General features: G+C 42.5%; 1 long non-coding RNA gene across 2 annotated transcripts in view; it reads left to right on the plus strand.

Annotated features, from left to right (window-relative positions):
• Positions 1-21,143, plus strand: part of LOC148135658 (uncharacterized) — an 830,866-nt gene that overhangs the window by 468,281 nt on the left and 341,442 nt on the right. The window lies entirely within an intron of this gene.

The raw sequence follows: 21,143 nt of genomic DNA on the forward strand, positions 1-21,143 counted from the left end.
ACATTATCAATTTCAAACCAATCCAATACCTGCAACCCGTGGGAGTTTTAAGGAAACAATTAAAAAGAGCCCCGTTTCAAATCTGTGAATCTTTAGGGGAATGAAGGATGAACTGACTGAATGAGCAGAGACTGTCATGGTACCTTCCCCTTCTTGAAGGAGCAGGGACATGAACTCTGATGTTCTCGAGGCATGAACTGATCTGAGTTATTGAAGCATTCCCATCAGAGCTGCTCCACTGTCGTTGTTGTCACTCTCAGCAACAATATAACCTGATTCCCTGACCAGGCACCCAACCCTGGCCGCAGTGAAGAAAACACCGACTCTTAACCAATACACCACCAGTGTTGCCTCGCAAGGTGTTGAACTGCTTTTTAATGCCAAAGCATATGGCGTTTAATTTATCAGTACATAAGTTTGAGCAAGTCATCGACTGGTTACAGAATGGAAAGAGGCCCATCATCCAAGTTTTCAGCTCTTGGCCTCTCCCGTTGTGTTCTCAAATGTTTCAAGCACTCATCGTAATGCTGTCATCCAGGCACGTTTTGCAATGTATCCGACTGAAGTTTAAGATGGATAACCTGTGTTCACACCCCCTCGGTGGTCTAAACCCCATTTCACTTACAGAGGCAAACACACAGACACGTTCTGGCGAAGTGACTGTGGCCTTTGGAGAGATCAGCCAGAAAATAGGATTGCACTCAATTGGCTTATTTTGTCCCATTTCAAATTTCAACACCAGAGTTTGGTTGCAGCAAAGAGAGGAAGCTTTCAGCCATTCCCCTGTCTGTGTTCCTCCCCTATCTAAGCATTGAACTACGGAGGCAGTGTGCTCTGAGATAAGGATCCTCACTCTTTAGAAAAAGCATCATAATAGATGATTGTATAGCCCGTGCATTAGAAACCAGTCGGAACAAAACCAAGACAGAACTGAAGGCATCATGAGCAGAAGGATGGGAGACCGTAATGCCGAATCAGACAGTGTCCATGTTGATAGAAACAGCGACTGTCCCTGGAAGTCCAGTCATTTGGATTCCGTGCTCTCACAGCCATGGCCTGCGAATCGTTAGCATTTACTGTTACCAATATGAAATGCTGCCTTCCCCTTAAAAGTAGAATTATGACCTGGACATGCACACATAAATTGTGAAATTGATATAAATTGATGTTTTATTTCTTCCATATTTGGGCTGAAAGCGTAACATATAAATACTTAGATGATCATTAAAATCCAATATTTAAGCCAGTTAGTGTTGTCACAAAACTGCAAAAACCAGAGGAAAAGCTGGGTTTTGCATGACTGAAGGAGGTGACCGCTCCTGCTTCCGACCCACTTTTCATCCCTTTTGTCCCAAGTTCAAGTGCAGAAGCCAAATACTGGCAATCTGATATATATATTTAAAAAAACACAGAAAATGCTGGAAGTATTCAGCTTGTCTGGAAGCTTCTGAAAGTGTGGTAGAGGTCAACACCATCACAACCTGATTATCTTTACTTTGTATTCACGATAACTAATGTCCAAGTCACAACTCATTCAGACACATTTCCTCATCTTTAAAATGTATGCACGCTTTCAGTTTGCCATGAGAAACGTTTTGTCAATTAATTTAGTACTGACAGGATAACCGTTTAAAGCTGTATGAAACATGTTGCAAACGGTCATACCATACAAAATGAGGTGCCACGTGAAGAAATATGTGTTTCATTCAGGAAAGTTAAAATAGAATTGTTCACAGAAAATTGTGGTGAACTTTCTGCCGATTTTTTTGATGAGGTAAGAAGAAATCTTGATGATGCTAATCCAAAGCGATCAGATAAATGTAGCTTGGCAAAACAAAAGACAAAAGTTCTGTGAGACCGCTGTGCATGAAACCTGGAGATGAAGGAATAGAAGGGATAGTAGCAATATTGATCATAAATTGGCTGCGTGAAAGGTTACTGATGAAGGTTGCCTGCCTGAAACTTCGATTTTCATGATCCTCGGATGCTGCGTGACCTGCTTTGCTTTTTGAGCTCGACTCTCATGCTGACTCTGATCTCTAACATTTGCAGTCTTCACTTTCGTCTGCGGGAAAGGGAACAGAGTCATCATTAACAATTGTGTTTTGAACTGGAAGAATTTTTCAAGCGAACTTTGATTGAGCATTGGTGTGTGGAAGTTCTGATTAGATTATTTTAGACAAGCAGTATTCTCTGATTTATCAGACCGCCCAGAGAGCCCATGAGATTCTCTGATTGGTTGGAGGACCAGTGCCTCCAGCTTGGTCCTGTAGGACCGCCTCTTCTTCGCTGTTGAACATTATACGTCATCACTTGGGATGGGTCCTGCAGTATGCAGAGGGTTAACATGAACTGTGAGCATGCTCGCGGCGAGTGCTCAATGGAACGAAATGTTGTTGTCTCCAATCGACAATCGTTGACTGAGGGCTAAAGGGGAGGGAAGCGCCAGATGCTATAGCCCAGTTAGAGGTTATAGGTTTGGTCATGAAATGATTCTGGAACCAAACATAGTTTATCTGGGATCGCAAATTAAGCCACAGAGAGCATGAGTCTTCTTCTCAGAAACAGGCCCCCGTCAGCGACCGCTATTCCTGTTTCAGTTTTGTTTTAAATTTATCACGTTACGGTTGGTTGATCTATCTTTAGTGTGAATAGAGCTGAAAATAAGTGATATTGTTTGAACTGATTGCGGTGGTCCATGAGGATGTAATGTTGTTGGGAGACGCTTGGGAGTGTATTAGTGACTGGAATTGGTGGGAAAGTGTACCCCATGAACACCTCTATCACTGACCTTGCTGTAAATTTGTCAGAGACGGAAAGAATGGAGCAGGAAGTGGAGGGACAGGACTCCTGAGCAGGATAGCGGGTCGCGGGAGTTTTGGAATTTGGGGTCATTCGTGGCCAATCCCTCAACAAAAACCCGACCCATTGTTTTTCTCACTGCTCCCCTTCCCCACACTTTCCTACCATTCCCTCCACCCAGTATCAGCAACATTTTAAAGACGTTTACTTATTTCATACATACTATCTCGTTTTTTCAGAACATTCAGCAATTCGAGAACTGAATTGAAATTGAGATACAGAACAGCCAGTGTACGAGTCTCAAAAGTTACTTTGCACCTCCTCGAATTGCCAAAGTTCGTATGCTAAAATTGCTCCCCGATTAGTGTTTGGTAAGTACTTACAGAATTATTTTTTAAATCTAGACAATATGTTACTGATATCTGCGTCAGTTAAAAACAATTGGTTTTCATATCCCACCTTTAACAGAATGGAAATATGAAATATTAGAACTGGCCTGGCTTGTTGTGATGTTTGATCCTTCTCTATAATTTAGTATGATCTTATATGATCATTCCGCACAGTAACTTGGTACTTCTTTAGGCCTACACCTTATGATCCGTCTTGCCTCAAAACTTTAGATATCTTCATCTGTCAATATTCCACATTCTGGCTTCAATTACGTTCTGTGGCATCAAATTTCACTTAGTAACCAGTCTTTGATTAATAAATAAAATCGTCATCTCAGTCTTAAATGGACTACCCATATTCTTAGAAATGACGCCACCTCCCAACCCTCTATGGTTTGGACGCCCTGGTCATTGAAAGCATCCTCCTGCATTTACCTTGTTCGTACCTTTTAGAATTTTTCTCGTTTCGGTGACATCCGACTTCATCATTTTAAACTTGAGTGATTTTCATCCAAACGAATCCTCATACGTCAGTCCTGTCATCCCATGAATTAGTCTGGTAAACTTTTATTGTGCCATCTCCGAATGGAGAACATCCTTTATCAGATAGGGATCACTAAACTGCACTCTCGGTTGTGCTGTCAACAAGAGTCTGCACAATTTCAGGAAGTCTTCCCTGCTCATGTGTTCAAATCCTCTCAGTACAAAGGCTAACACACCGTTTGCCTTCCTCACCTGCTGCTGCTCCTGCATGCTTACGTTCAGCGATTTGTGTACAAGAAGACGAGATCGCCTTTCCTATTTTAGTTTCGTAAATTCATGCTGGCTCTGTCCAATCCAATTAGTGTTTTCCAGTGTTAGGCTAACTTTTCTGTCATTCCATGTTTTCTTGCTACTTCCTTTTATAAATCGTGGCGTCATATTAACTGACCTCCAAGCCCTAGATATTGTTTCAGAGTCGATAGAATATTGAAATATGACAATTAATTTACTCTATTTAGACTCCACACTCTATTTACAGAACGCATTCACTGCATTTATAGTACACCGATGTTTGATTCGCAGTTGGTGGAATTTACTGTCTTTAATCTCATCAATTTCCACAACACTATCTCCCTGATAATACTGATTTCTTTCAGTTCCTCCCTCTCTTTTTCTTCCCAGCACTTTAGGAATATTACTTTTATCATCTGTGATAACAGAACCAATATACATATCTATTTGGTGTGCTTATATATTTATCCCGCATGATAACATCCTCTGTTTCTCATTGTAAGGGATTTGTTTTCAATAATCGATTTTTTTTCAATTCATATACCTTCAGGAGCTTTAACAATTCTTTATATGCTTACTGTTAAACGACATTTTCGTTCTGTATTAATTCTTTCTTCATCGTCTGCTGATGTCTGATGTTTGCTGCTGTTTTCAGCCAATTTGTAAGGCTCCTTGAGTGCAATACTATGCCTAATATCGCTTGTTAGCCATGACATGGCCACGTTTCCCGGTTTCTTTGTGTCAGACAGGAGTGAGAAGCAGTTGCAGTTCCTGCAAATGTTTTTGAAGTGCTTGTCATCCCTTTCAGTTCTGTTCCCCAATTCGTTGTACCCTGCTCACGCTTCATATCAGTGTCATTTCTTCTATTTAGATTTCGGCTCATAATCTCAGTCAGCTCAATCACTCTCCACCTTAATGAAGAGTTCTCTCACTGACTTCTTCACTCTTCCGGAGGGACAGCATAGAGATAGATTGTCAATTATTCCTTGACATATATACAAATAAAGCTTTGAAATCAAAGTTGACATATTCCCAGGCCTGCTGACTCATTAGAGACAGAGAGAGAGAGGGAGAGAGAGAGAGAGAGAGATATCGCGCGATTTGACTGTTGGTGCTTGAACCTGAGAGTCGTTGTGCCTCAGGCACAAGGTGAAAATGTGGGGACTTCATGAGACCAGTATGAGAACTGTGCACATGCTGCTGCTGTCATTCTTCATCGAAATCTCGTCGACCAGCCAACTAAGCTAGCTCACCAATAGCCATTAAACAGTACGTAATCAAGGATGCTCTGCCCTCCATTTGTGTCCTTAATGTAGCGACTCAGAAAACCATCTCAAACATATACCACGTAAGTCTCCTCCACTGATCTGACTTGCTCAGTCTATGGGCAGGTTGAAGTCACACGCAATAGCGAGAAGGCCACAAGATAAAGGAGCAGTATTTGGCCATTCAACCCATCGAGACCTCTCCAATATTTGGTCATGGTTGATATGTTTCTCAACCTCATTCTTCGGCTTTCTGCCATCTCCTGTAACTGTTGATCCTCTTATCAATCAGGGACCTATCTATGTCTGTCTTGAAAAATTGCAATGTCTTGACCACTAAGCCCTCTACGGCAGAGTTCCAAAGGATGACTAGCCTCTTGCTGAAGAAATTCCTCCGCATTTCACTTCAAAATGGTCATCCTTTCTCTCTATACTGCGCAGTCGGCTCCTGGTCTCTCGTGCTAGTTAAAAAACTTCTCCACAGCCACTTTAATAGCCCCTCTCTGCATAGTTTAAGTGTCAATCAGATTCTCCTCAAACTTCTAAACTGCATCAAGTACAGCCCCCGAGTTTTCAACATTTTATGACAAGCATTTCTTCCCCCCAGGATCATTCTTTTAAACCTTCTTCTGACCCTATCCAATGTCATCATATCTTCTGGAGTGTTGTGTACAGTTCTTGTTTCCTCGTTATGAGAAGGATTTTAGTATATTGGAGAGGGTTCAGAAAGTATTTACCAGAATGATATCATGAATTGAAGTCTTCTGTTATAAAAATAGGCTGCGGTTTCTTTTTCACTGTAGCAGAGCACTTCGACGTTTGGCCTTATAGAGATTTGTGAAATCACGAGGAGCATAAATCAGATTACTATCAAAGGTGAGGGAGATCGCATCCAGGGGCATATGTTTAAAGTGCGAGAAGGAAGATTTATAAAGGACATGAGTGGCAGCTTTTGTTTTACACCCGTTGGTCAATGTGTGCAATAAACCGCTGGAGGAAGTGATGGATGCAACTACAGTTAAATTATTTAACAGTCAAAGCTTGTGCGAAGATTTGTAGCTCGGGTGCTCGTTGTTGTGGTTCTGTTCGCCGAACTGGAAGTTTTTGTTGCAAACGTTTCGTCCCCTGGCTAGGCGACATCATCAGTGCTTGGGAGCCTTCTGCGAAGCGCTTCTTTGATGTTTCCTCCGGTGTTTATAGTGGTCTGTCCCTGCCGCTTCTGGTTGTCAGTTTCAGCTGTCCGCTGTAGTGGTTGGTAAATTGGGTCCAGGTCGATGTGTTTGTTGATGGAGTTTGTGGATGAATGCCATGCCTCTAGGAATTCCCTGGCTGTTCTCTGTCTGGCTTGCCCTATGGTAGTAGTGCTGTCCCAGTCGAATTCATGTTGCTTGTTGTCTGCATGTGTGGCTACTAAGGATAGCTGGTCGTGTCATTTCGTGGCTAGTTGATGTTCATGTATGCGGATTGTTAGCTGTCTTCCTGTTTGTCCTATATAGTGTTCAGTAAAGTCCTTGCATGGTATTTTGTACACTACATTAGTTTTGCTCATGTTGGGTATCGGGTCCTTCGTTCTGGTGAGTTGTTGTCTGAGCGTGGCTGTTGGTTTGTGTGCCGTTATGAGTCCTAGGGGTTGCAGTAGTCTGGCTGTCAGTTCTGAGATGCTCCTGATGTATGGTAGTGTGGCTAGTCCTTTTGGTTGTGGTATGTCCTCTTTCCGTGGTCTTTCTCTTAGGCATCTGTTGATGAAGTTGCGCGGGTATCTGTTTTTGGCGAATACCTTGTATAAGTGTTCTCTTCTTCTTTTTGCAGTTCTGGTGTACTGCAGTGTATTTAACAGTCATTTGGATAAGTAACTGATTAGGAATGTATTGGAAGATTTTGGGACAACGGCAGGCAGGCGGGTCTATTTTAATTTGGCAATGAGTTCTGCATGGTATATATGAAGTGAATGGTCTGCTAAACTGCTGTATGACTCTGAAATACCCTTAGATATCGGACCTAACTTCCTGCAATATTCCAAATGCAGTCTGACCACGGCTATATAAATGCTCAACTGGACATTTCTGCTCTTGTATTTGAGGCCCCTTGATATAAATTATAAAATTGAATTTTCCTTCCTGAATTCCAACTGAACCTGCCTGATCTAGGGCTCCCAAGTCACTTTGTCCTTCTGATTTCTAAAGGCTTTCCGTGAACAGAAATTAGTCGAAGCCTGCCTTCTTGCTCTCATACTGCATAACCTGACACATCCATTTTTGTATTGCATTTGCCACTTATTTGCCCACTCTCTGCGCCTGCCTAGCATCTTATGAAGTTTCCCAGCTTTCTTGACACGACCTGTCTCTCAAACTACGTTTGTGTCAAGTGCAACTGTCGCGAAAATGCACTCTGTTCCTTTGTCCAGATATTTAACGTGTAACTTGAATAGTCATGCTCTCAACACCGATGGTTGTGCAAGTCTTAAAAAATCAGTAGCTGCCATCCTGTAAAAGACCCCTCTGTTCTCACTCAGCCAGTCAGCAAATCCCCTCCTTGTCACTAACAGCATGCTTTTACCTTATTTACCAGTCTGCTGTATGGCACCTTATCACAGGACTTATGAGTATTGAATTAGATCACGTCCACTGGCTCTGCTTTGCCTAACTTACTTGGTACTTCCTCAAAAAGATCTAGCATAGCTGTCAGACATGACGTCCACTTGATGAAGACATGCAGACTTTGCTGTATTTTACCATCCATTTCCAAGTACTGTGCAACACTGTCAGTAGTCTGTGTCTGCCTCTCCCCTTTCTTTCAGCAGGGGTGTTGCATTTAAAAATTTCCCGTCATCTGGGACCCACCCTGACGCCGACGACTCCTGACTGATTACGACCAATGCGTCCACAATCTCCTCAGCAATCTCCTTCAGAAATCAGGAATGCAGTCCATCTGGTCTCAGTGACTTAATCCCTTCAGACCTTGCAGCTTCCCCGGCATCTTCTGGTTATTGTTGGCATTTCATTCACTTCTTCCCTACGTGTCTATTAATTCACATATTTTGTTGTTGTCTTTCATTGTGAAAACTGATGCAAAGTACGTGTTCCCCATTACGTCTTCTCCAGTGCACCAATTTGCACTCTTCTCTCTGTTGTCTCTCCACCCTTCAGGCGCTCTGCCTGTATTGCTGATGAAGGGCTTTTGCCCGAAACGCCGGATTTTCCTGCTCCTCGGAAGATGCCTGAACTGCTGTGCTTTTCCAGCACCACTCTACTTCAGAATCTTGTTTCCAGCATCTGCAGTAATTGTTTATACCAAGTTGACTTTAACCCTACTGCGAATACTCTTGCAAGGATGCCTGCCTTGAAGAAATTTTCCTCCTCTCTCTACAAGAATCTCAGGGAGTCCTCTTCCACTGCAACTCCCAGGTCATTTCCTCTGCCCTGAAGCTATCTTCTCCCACTCTCCTCACTGACCTGTCACCTTCATCCTCACCCACAATCACCTATTGTACTCTATTCTACTTTCTCCCCATCCCCGCCCTCCTCACATTTAATTCTCCACCCGTCAGGCTCTCTGCCTGTACTCCTGATGAAGGGCTTTTGCCCGAAAAGTCGGAATTTCCTGCTACTCGGATGCAGCCTGAACTTCAGTGCTTTTCTAGCACCACTCTACTCAACAATCTGGTTTCCAATATCTGCAGTCATTGTTTTACCTTACTATTCTCTCTGTAACCTTTTAAATATGTGAACAAACACTTGCACCATTCTTTATATTTCAAGTTCACTCACTTACGTACTAAATCTTAATAACTCATCTTGCCATTTCGGTTGTTCTCTGCTCGTTATTGAACCCTTCCAAATGCTCTAGGTTTCACTAATCTCCACCAGATGGTGTTTTTCTTTTGTTTCTGTGCTCTCCCTGGCTTCTCTTGTCAGTCATGTTTGCTTTATCCTCTCTGAAACATGGTCAGGTGGCGTGAGCAATGGATCCGGTGTTACTAGGCGCTGACGGAGTGCCATTTGGACTTGAGATAACGTCCGCCAACTTCTACAGTACAGCACAGTACATGGAACAAGACTATGACCAGGACACAATGATTGTGAATTTCTCTCCTGGACTGGTAGAGAAGGGTTTACGAAACTGCATTTACAGTGAGTTCAGAGGAGAGTATTTACACACACCAAACCCAAACCAATGTATATTTGTGTCTTCTGAACTTCTTACCTGGATTGACAGTGATGAATTTTAGATACCTCTTTTTGTTATTTTACCATAACTATTGTCGACTGTGTCTTTATGAGTTTTCCACCAATAACCATCCCCAGAGCCTGTGACTGTCACAAATCTACTCCATTTTCCTTCTGCTTCTCAGATCATAAGGATGAGGAAAATCTGCTTCATTTTTATTTCCTGATGTCTGTCTGCGCACGCTAAAACATTCATCTACCTTCTTTCCCTGCACAAACCAGACCAGCTAAGGTTTTCAGCATAGCCTGTTTTATTAAAAAAAATATTTCAGCTGCTGCAGTATTTTGCTATTATTTCCTTGCAGGTGTTTCTCACAGCACTGAGTCTAAAAGTACAGATGCTCCAACGATTAGTTGCTTTCTTACTGAGTGATGGATGCAGAAACAGATCCATGGCAGCCTGTGTGAGTCTTTTTTTCTTTAATTTTAGTCGCAATTACCGAATGATTGTAACACAAGATAATTTGGCGCATCGTGCACATGCTGGTTCCCTGAGCAGATTAGTTCACCCCACTCTCCAGCCCTTTCATGAGCTAGACTGGCTGATATTGTCAATCTCCAATTGCCTATGTAGAAGTCGATGGATTATCTTCTTGAACTGCTGCAGTCCACGTAATGCACGTAGTCCCAGATTACTGGCAGGTGAGGAGTTATAGGTTAAACACCTGGAAATGATGAAGGAATTGCAATGGATATCCAAATCAAAACCATCAGATTGTAATTCTACCCCGTCTTCCATCTGTCAAAATGCCCAAAATGATTCACAGGAATGTGAAAAGGCAACACTTGACACTGAGCCACATAAAGAGTTGTTTAGACACTTGACCGAGCATGTTTGAATTGGTTCTCTCTCAATTATATTCTTCCAATCAATTTTACAGGGTATTAGAAGGATTGATTTGCACCCAGCAAATTTGGATCAAAGATTACAACAGAGTCTGACGGAGTCACATCATTTATCCTAACCTGAATAGTATGGTGTTCTGAACAGGAAAGGTACAAACTTCGTTCAAAGTCAGGAGAAACAGAGCACGTGTGTGTGGGCGAGGCTTCAGCTGATCATCTGGCCTGGCAAGACGCAAAGCGAATCAGCACAGTGAGATACTATGCAAATGTCAAGATTGTGGAAAAGGAGAAAGTGAGGATCGCAAATGCTTGCAATCAGTGTCGAAGAATGTGGTACTGGAAAAATACAGGCCATCAGTCAACATTCAATCAGAAGCCCTTCATCGGGAGATTAAATGTCCCAAAAATACGAAACAAGGGACAAAAAATAAGAACAGGAAAGAGGTCGTACTTCAAAAGTTAACTGGACTAAAGTTTGAGTCAATTAGACCAGACAGGCTTCATCCCAAAATGTTGAAGAAAGAGGAAGACAATGAGAGAATGTGGATGCGCTGGGAGTCATCTTTCAAGTTATGTGATCTCTGCAAAGTCTCCTGTGGAGTGGAATTCACGTTGGAACCCCACTGTTTTGCTTGTTCAGGAAGCTTTTTATCCGGTCCCACACAACATCACAAAACACAATGGGGTTGGAGAAAACGTGCCAGCATTCATTAAGGATTGTTTACCAGCTGGAAAGCATAGAGTAGGAATAAGCGCACTTTTTACTCACGTTGGTGTTCTGTTACGGGTGAAGTACCACTAGGATCAGTGACAGAACTGCTGCCTCACAATGCTCGAGACCGGGGTTCAATTCCATCGTCACGCGATTGTCAACATGAATTGTGCACATTCATAATGTCTGCATGGGATTCCTGCAGATGCTGCTATTTCTGCACACAGTACAAATATTCACGGTTGAAGTGATTTGCCCATTATATCGAAGAATGTCCAGGCTTGGTGGATTGGGCATGCGAAATGCAGCATTACAGGGAGAGAGTAGGGCCTCATTGCATTGCAGAGATTCTATGATTCAATGCTTGAACCAAATTGTTCCCAACCATTATACATGATTTGGACTTCTTGTAATTTTTCCAAACTTGTTGATGACACCAACTGGATCGGAATGTACATTGTAAGGAGAATGGTGGGAGCCTTCAAGTGAAGTTTGACAGCCTCAAGAATGAGTCAGTAAATGGCAGTTTATCCATAACACACGATAGCTCCACAAAGAATATCAATAATCTGGTTAAATCTGACTACCTTTTCGCAAAGTATCTTGAATTTTCATCATACCCTTGATTTTCTTTCTCCAAGTGCCTTGCTCAACAACTTCATTAAAAAAAATTGAGAAGCTTTCATGTGAAAGATGTTAAGCTCACTACTTGTCATTTCCTCCTTGACTTCCCTTCTGTTCAGACTAAATAAAACTCACTCATCTGCATGGGTTGGAGAAATTGAGGACTGCAGATGCTGGAGATCAGAGCTGAAAATGTGTTGCTGGAAAAGCGCAGCGGGTCAGGCAGCATCCAGGGAACAGGATAATCGACGTTTCGGGCATAAGCCCGAAGAAGGGCTTCCTGAAGAAGGGCTTATGCCCGAAACATCGATTCTCCTGTTCCCTGGATGCTGCCTGACCTACTGCGCTTTTCCAGCAACACATTTTCAGATCTGCATTGGTTCCCACGATGACTCTCCACGGATTTTATAATTCTCAGATTTGTTTTCAAATCCATCCATGGTCTTACACCCCATTAATCCACCACTGCTTCCAGCCCAACAGCCCACTCCTCTACTTCTGCTCTCTGTATTCGAACGCTCTTTACTCCCCCACTGCCAAGTATGGAGTTTACACTGAATGAGAGAGTCTGAAGCAGTGTTGCATTGCACTAAACACTACAGGCTACTGCTCTTGGCGGTAATATGGAGTTCTACCTCATCACCATGTTATTAAAAAAAATCAGATCAATTCATTCTCATGACTATGATGTAGATTCTTGCAAAATACTTGACTATTTTCTGTGTGCTGGCAAGTACAGTATCTTTCTCTATCCCCTGTTTCACTTTGACTGTGACATGGCACATTTTACTGCTCCTTTATCCACTTATAACTGTCCTTTGTTTAAGGTCTGTATTTCTGGTTTTGTGTGCGGTGGGCCAGTGACAACCTGATGTGCAATTCCAAATTGTTATGAAGTTGAAAATGTGTGCTGTACCTTTAAGAGAGGTAGAATGTTGTTCTGCACTGAGACCTTACGAGAGCAGTGTCAGAGTTTATTGGAAAATTGAAAATATACAACATTTGGCTGTGAAATAGGTACCTGAGTTGGTTGCTGTTTTGACGACAATTCAAAATTAACCAACGAGATTCATTTATGTCTCTGTAAATTAAAAGCCAATCGATATTGAATTTATTATTCTGCCAACATCGAACAAATGAGATAATCCGATTTGGGGGTATAAGAAAGGTAGGCATTTTGAACGTCAGACAGAGTTACTGCCATCAAGGGAGAACTACAGGAGGAAAAGAAAAGCCAAAAACAAAAAGACCGATTGCGAAATGAAGGGAAATGACTCTGGCAATGTGTGCAGCTAACACCAAACGAATGTTTGCATGAAAGCTGCTGGGTTGCGCTGTTGGGTCTTATCATCATCACGATCACATGTGCCCCACACGCTGACAATTGATAACTCGGCCGAATCTCAGTTCATCTGCTGCTGAAACTCTCATTTTTTCCCCCTTTGATATCATTAGAGGGGACTTTAAATGAAAAGGCTGGCGATTTTGCTCGATTGGAAAATGGCAGTTCTGAGAAATGATGTTTTAAATGAACATCAAACGCGACTGTAAAAATTCAGCGAAGGAACAAAAAATGCAGTGACACTGGTGGAAGAGTGCCACAGAGACCAGAAAAACTTAGTGGTATAGTGGAGCTAATGGCAGTTAATCTCTCAATAATGATCAAATAAAAGGGTAGAAATAACAGTGGATTTTCACAACTCCAATGTAGTGTGTCATTGTCATGCGAAATGATTTTTGAAGTGATTTCAAGAGCACTGTTTTGATCAGTCATGGCAAGACAAACAAGAGAGGCACAATAGGAGGAATGGCGTCGGGAGAGCATCTTGGTGGTCGAGATCACAAATCAGTCAGCTTGACGTCAGACTGAAAGCCACATACCACAAGTATTAGAGTAGTATGGTTGACAAGGTGTGTGTTCATTTCACCATGGCAAACAGGTTAAAAGATAAACGTCTGTGGCATTAATGGAAACGTAGCAAGTAAGGTGCCATACTGGCTTAGCGGCAGGAAATCAAGACGAATTGTTAACAGGTAATCTCTGGTCCATGCCAGTAAAGGCTCCGACATGATGATTGATTTCACAACCACCGGGATTGAAATGGATCGAATGGTTTCCTGTTCCCAATCATGGGATGGGACACGTTTACCCATCAAGACTGACAGCAGCAACACAGACAGAATGGTGCCGATGTGCAAGTTAGATTATGGAATGCCTCAGTGAAATGGCAGGAGCGATGTAAAGGAGGGTTAGTGACCATGCAAGGGAGAGAAATCTCTGAAAGTGCGTGGGTTTGAATTCTGATTTATGAAATGGAGAAGTGTGATATTCCGCATAAGTAACCAGTGTTGCGGAATATCATATAATCTCGTGTTCCCAGGGCTAAACTAAGAGAGACTGAGTGGCGCAGCAGTGAAGATCAAACTGGAAATTGGCATGAGGATGAGCCCGCTGTGACGGTATAAAGGTGCATGAAACGCCGGGGCTGGACTCCAACCTCACCTGTAGTACCTTCTCTTGACATGGTGCAAGGAGCATTGTGATATCAGATTGGGACCTCAAACTTATATGGAGCGGCTTCTGTTGGCATAAAACAGGGGGCATTGTGGCAGCAGGCTGGAAGTTCCAACCTCACCTGGTGCAGATTGTATTGATAAGGAGCACGGACCGATGAGACGTAAAGTTGGAGAAAGGATACTCAGTTATTTTAATCTGAATTAAATTAGTATTTAGCAGGACCCATGTTTGTAGATTGAGTGAATATCTGTCCCAGGGAAATCTCGCAAAAAGAAGGAAAAATGTGGCAAAGATTCAGCTCGTGGAGGAGAATCTGTGCAGAAAGAAACGCAGGTAATATTTTCTTTTTCTGCCTTTTATCATAAGACTGACTGCGTATTTGGTTAAATTGCAGAAGTGATTTTCAGCTCGTGCCATGATATTATATTTCCTGAAAACCCATACAAGTCATTAAAGCGAACTAAACTTCCAAAAATTAACGGTATATAACTACATTAAAGGGAGAGGACAGAGGGTGGTGCTGGAGGGTTGTTTTTCAGACTGGAGTCCCGTGACCAGTGGAGTGCTACAAGGATCCGTGCTGGGTCCTCTACTTTTTGTCATTTAACTGGAGTTGTGGTGGACAGCGAAGAGAGTTACCACAGAACAGGATCTTGACCAATTCGGCCAATCAGCTGAGAAATAGCAGATGGAGTTTAATTCAGATAAATGCGAGGTGCTGCATTTTGGGAAAGCAAATCATAACAGGACTTCAACACTTAATGGCAATGTCTGAGGGAGTGTTGCTGAACATACAGACCTTGGAGTGCAGGTTCATAGCGTCCTGAAGTTTGAAATTTAACTTGAAAGTGGAGTCGCAGGTAGATAGGATAGTGAAGAAGGCGTTTGGTATGCTTTCCTTTATTGTTCAGAGTATTGAGTACATGAGTTGGGAGGTCATGTTGCGGCTGTACAAGACATTCGGTAGGCCACTGTTGGAATATTGCGTTCATATCTGGTCTCCTTCGTATCGGAAAGATGTTATGAAATTTGAAAGGGTTCAGAAAGAAATGAGGATTCTGTCAATGTTGGAGGATTTGCTAAAGAGGGAGTGGCTTAATTGGCTGGGACTGTTTTCCTTGGCGTGTCGGAGGCTGAGGCATGACTTGTTAGAGGTTTTCAAAATTATAAACGTCAAAGATATGGTAAATAGAAAGAGTCTTTTCCCTGGGGTCTGTGGGTCCAAAATTAGAGGGCATAGTTTTACGGTGAAAGGGGAAAGATATACATGAGACCCACTGGGCAATGTTTTCACACACAGAGTAATAAGTGTATGGAATGTGCTGCCAGAGGAAGTGGTGGAGGGTGGTACAATTGCAACATTTAAGAGGCATTTGGATCGATATACGAATAGAAAGGTTTTGGAGGGATATGGACGGGGTGATGGCATAAGGGACTTGATTAGGTTTGGATGTCTAGTCAGCATGGACGAGTAGAACCAAAGGGTTTGTTTCCATGCTGCGCATCTCTCTGACTCTATGACTCTATTTGATGTTGACATTATGCTCGAGTTTATCTTGATTTATGGAGGAAAAGCTGGAAACTAATGTTGAAATTTACAGGATCAACGATGATCCCATTCAATGACTGAACAGACAAGAGGCTGAATAGAAGCTTCATCATGACAGATATGTTTTCATTATGAATCGCGCTGAAACACAAAGTGGGGAGGATTGGACTGAAGCAGTGGTGGTGATTTTCTTTCCTGGTTAAATTTTTGAATATGACTGCTATTTCTCCTGTCCTTGTTAACATCAAAACTCTGAAGCATGAAAGCGTGAAGAACATATGGGGCAAGTGGCGCAAAGTCTAACGTGCCTGACTCAAGATCAGAACATTGTAGATTTCACTCCGCTCTAGCTCGAGGTTAACACAGGTATTCATTACACTCACAACCTAATCTTCCTCATTGTTCTGAAGCCGAGATGAAGCTTGAGCTCCTGATATGCAGACACGAGAATCTCTTTGAGTACACATTCCGGAGAAGATCACAGTCAATGTCGCAGCGTCATCACAAGTGAAGAAGACCAAATAGTCCCACACACTGCGAATCGGCACTTTTCAATTTCACAGAGCCATCGACCCAATCGCTGCGGCTCATAGTAATGGCAAGGAAACAAAATAAATATCTCAGTCTCATGTTGGTTCATGGAGTGCCGAGGCACCTTCTCCTTCTTTAAGAGGCTGGGATATTAACTCTGATGTTCGTGGAGACATTGATTGATTCGAAGAATTGAAAGGAATCCTATCACAGATGCCCACGCTGTTGATGCTGAACAAAACAGCCCTTACTGGGAATTAAACCAGGGCTGAAGTGGTAAAAGTGCCAATTCAGAACCACGACATGACCAGGGACGAGTACAGCGGTCAGAGGCACGTAGTGTGACAGCCCTCAAATGTGTTGGACGCGTTCTCTGCAGAAACAACCGCTTCACTATCCTCATTCCATTTTCCATCTCTTTGCCTTGTATGCCTTAACATCACAAATACAGATTGAATATCTCTGAAGGTTGTGTTGATTTCATCACAATGAGTTGCAGATTTATCCATCACCACTGGTGGATAAAGTTTTTACTGCTTATCTACTGAAAACGTTCTGCCTCGTCCATTTATCGACTCCACTTGGCGTTTGTCCGAGAGGAAACATTTCTTTCAGCCGAACATGCCTTTATCTCTCATTGTTCAGCACATTTCAATCATATTTCCTCACAATCTCCTCTTCTCCATTGAAAGTAGAACAGAAAAACTGATCGTTTCCAAAAAAAAACACCCTTTGCTAAATATGCATTGTGTCATTTTCCTGAGCCTGATGTTCCAGTGATCTCCGGAAAATGTCAGTAAAAATTGCTACATGAGCACTGATCTCACAACAGCAGTATGTAAATGGATCAATTGGTTTTAAGGTCCTAACTGTGGGATTGGGTCACGTTCGCCCAACAACATTGACTGCAGCTGCACAGACTGAACAATGTCAATGCGAGTGCTTGATAGCCAAATGCCTCAGGGAAATTGGAGAAGGAACCCAAAACAGGGTTACTGATCGTGGGATGGGGAGAAATCTCCGAGAATTGGTGCGTTTAAATCCTGATACAGAGACAACAGAGATGTGAAAGGACGAGGGTTTGAAGGAGCAAAATCATCACGTCGACGAATATTTTCATGTCAAAAAAGATTGATTCGCTTCTGCTTTTGTGAAGCTTGTCTTACTCTGCATAAACCGGGAACAACTGACAATACTGGAAGTTTAATTGGAGATTATCTTTCTGCTGCCACAACGCAAAGAGCTAACCACTGCACGATACCGGCACCGCATGGAATAGCATGATGCAAAAAGCAGTAAAGATAGTGGCAGAGGATATGTTAGGAACAGGACTACGTGAACAGTAGGAATACTTGACAAACAGTGACTGAGAAATGCAAACTCATGGTTGGCTGAATGGTTAACTTCGGTATCTCTAGAGCCGATGGATATTTCATCACTTAGTTTGTTGAAGGCGAAGATTGATATAGTCCTCCAGAAAATGAAAGCATCGGGGAATAGCGCAGGGAATTGCTGGAATGTATTTCTGCAAAAGAAATGTAGTTTACCATCGGTTGCTTTAGCAATTTCGTCATACAAGGAAGTGACCATTGCTGTGGAATATCATATAGTGCCAGGTTTCAGGCCTGGAATACGAGAAACTGTGTGGTGCAGCAGCGAAGATCAAACTGGAAATGCGGATGGGGATGAGGCAGCGGATATGAGTTCAGAAATGAAATCATTGAGTGTGAAATATTTCACCGAAAGTACAGAGTGAATTGAAATGCCGGGGACTGGGAGTTCCAACATTGCGTGGAGCAGTTTCTGTTGACGTAGTATACGTCGCATCAGGCTGGGAGCTCCAACCTGAACTGCAGCAGCTTCCATTGACACGAAGCAGGGAGCACTGGGATATCAAGCTGGAAGTTCCAACTGTATCTGGAGCAGATACTATTGACATCTGCACTGAGAGAAATGGAGGTAATGTTTTCGCTCTCTGAGCTATCTCATATGGCTAACTCTGCTCTGGGCAGAAACGGAATTTTTTTGCTCATTTCATTTTATTGAATTTCTTGTAAACTCGCACCGGCCGTTAAAATACTTTCAGACTTCGAAAATTAGCTTGAATACGATGTTGTGATTAGGCATTAGTTGATCAAAAGTGATGGAGCAAAATCAGAGCAGTGAATTTGAAATTCATCAGATGAGCGGAGATCCCATTGAATGGCTGAGTAGACACAAAGTGAATGGAAGTTTCATGAGGATGAATGTCTTTTCGTTACAAAACCTCCCGCTGCACAAAGAGTGGATCATTGGAGTGAAGCAGTAACGGTAGTTATCTTTCCTGGTTATTCAACTTTGAACATGAGTACGATTGGTCATGTCCGTGTTTAGATCACAACTCTGCAGAATGCCAACCTCAAGCACGCGCGAGCACAGTGTCACAATGGATAATGCGCTTGGTTACGGTCCAGAGATTGTAGTTAAAGTTTCGACTTGGTTCAAGAGCAAGACTGGCAGGCTTCAAATTCACATACAAGTTAATTTACCGCACAATGTAGCACATACAACGGGCCAGTGGCACAATGGATAACATACCTAACTACAGATCTACTGTGTGGAGCTTCGATTCCAACCTGGCTTGCGGGCAGCGCTGACTTTACTGCACTTAAAACTGACTGTTCTGAAGCCGAAATGATCAAAACAAACCCAACTCCCGGACTGAGAATCAAAGCCGGGTGACAGCGAAGAAAGCGAAAAAAATGGACCTGCTAGCCCACCAGGGACAGCTATACGAATACCACGTATGTGTAGAATGACAGGCCTCAAGGTCGTTGTACATGCTTTCGTCAGATGCAATCGCTTGACTATCTTTATTCATTTTCATCACTTGGCCTTGTATGCATTAACAACTCAAGTTCAGATCCGTGTATTTCTGAAGGTTATGTGGGTTCGCCTCTGCGCATCCCTTCAGACAGTGAATCCAGATTCAACCATCCGCTTGCTGATGAGATTTTTCTGCATATCTCCTCAATCCTTTCCACCTCTTAACTTCAGTCTACGCCCCTGCTGATCGGTCAAGAGGAAACGTTTCTTTTAGTCTGCATTGTCCATGGTGCTCATTACTTAGTGCATATGAAACATGTATCCTCACAGTTTCCTCTGCCTTAAGAAAACAACCCCAGTCAAAACAATCTGTCTTCATAATCTAAACTTTTCAACTTGGTAAATTTCTGCAAGGTTTCCAGTGCGATCACATGACTCCTGTAATGTGAATTGCAGAACTGCACGCAATATTTAAAGGGGGGAACCGAATGAACAAATGAAATAATTAACTGGAGAAAGCCACAGAAACTTGTCGTTTCCAATAAAACATCTTTTGCTCAATCCTGCACTGTGCACTTATCCTGAGCCCGATGTTCCAGTAATCTATCGTCCGTGTCAGTAAAAGCTGCTCCATGAGGATTAATTACAGAACAGCTGCATCTAATTGGATTGAATTGCTTGAAGATGCCGACCATGGGTTTGAACACTTTCACCCAAAACAGTGACCGCAGTAGTACAGAATGAACAGTGTAAATGTGAGTATTATATTGCGCAATACCTCAGTGAAATGGGAGGGTGGACGTTTAGGCGAGTTAGTTCTTGTGGGAGGGATAGGTTTCTCCGATAAAGGGTGGTTATGATATGTGAAACGCAAAGATGTGAGATAGCGGGTGTTTGAAGAAGGACACTTATCACCACGTATTTTCATGTAAAACAAAGATTGATTTTCTCAGCGTTTGCTAAGCACATATTACATGGAGTAAAACGGGAAAATGCCGATTGCTGTCACTGTGATTCGAGCAGAACTTGCTGTGTTTACAATGCCAAGGAAGAACCATTTCATTATCCTGGCGCCACATGGAAAAGCACGATGCAAAAAGCAATAAGGATCGGGGCAAAGGTTATGCCAAGAACAGAAACACACGCACAAAGGAATACTTGTCAAACAGGGACTGAGATGTGGGAACTCAGATTCGGTTGCATATATATAGCTTCTATGTCCGGAGAGACTGTAGAAATTGCAACACTGAGATTGTAGGATGTTACGTTTGCGAGATATCTACAAAACTTCAAAGGGTCATGGGATACTGCAGGGTATCGCTGAAATGTATTTCTCAATAACAGTGTATTTTAACATCGGTTACTTCACCAATTTCCTCACTTATTGACGTAATCATAAAATGGCATGCCATATAATCCCAGTTCAAGGGCGTGGAATCAGAGAAATTGATTTGCAGTGCACCCAACACTAATTGGAAATGGTAATGGCGTTCAGCGCGAGCATGTGGCTGCGAAAATGCAATCGGTGAGCGTAATGCCATTCTCTGATGATACAGAGGCGCGTGAAATATCGAGGCTAAAAGCTCCCGCCTTAACGACAGCGGCTTCAATTACCACGCATCAAGAAGCAGTGGGACTTCAGGCTGGGAGCTCCAATTTCACCTGAAAGAACTTGTATTCACATGGAACACGGAACTTTGGGACATCAGCTGGTAGAATAGATAGTCAACTATTTTATTCTTAAGTAAGTAGTTTTCAGCAGGATACTTGTTTGTGGATTGAAAGAATATCTACAACTGGGACAGTCTAAATTACAAAGAAGAATTCTGCAAAGAGTCAATTCTTGGAGAAGCATCTGTGCAGAGAGATGCAGAGGAATGTTTACGTCATCTGCCGTTCTAATATGTTTGACTTTGCACTTTATTAATTTCCATGAAGGGATTTTTTTTGCTCGGTTCACAGTATTCACTTTCCTGCATATTCGCAAAAGTCGCTAATGTACTCGAAACCTCTGAAAATTAACTGGTATATACAATGTGGTGATTAGGCTCACGTTCCCGTCAGTGATGCTGAAGAAGTGGATTCGAAATTCATCACATCAC

Source organism: Chiloscyllium plagiosum, unplaced genomic scaffold (assembly GCF_037043375.1).
Source record: "Chiloscyllium plagiosum isolate Xiang-an unplaced genomic scaffold, Cpla_swu_hap1 HiC_scaffold_49, whole genome shotgun sequence".
NCBI classification, from domain to species: domain Eukaryota; kingdom Metazoa; phylum Chordata; class Chondrichthyes; order Orectolobiformes; family Hemiscylliidae; genus Chiloscyllium; species Chiloscyllium plagiosum.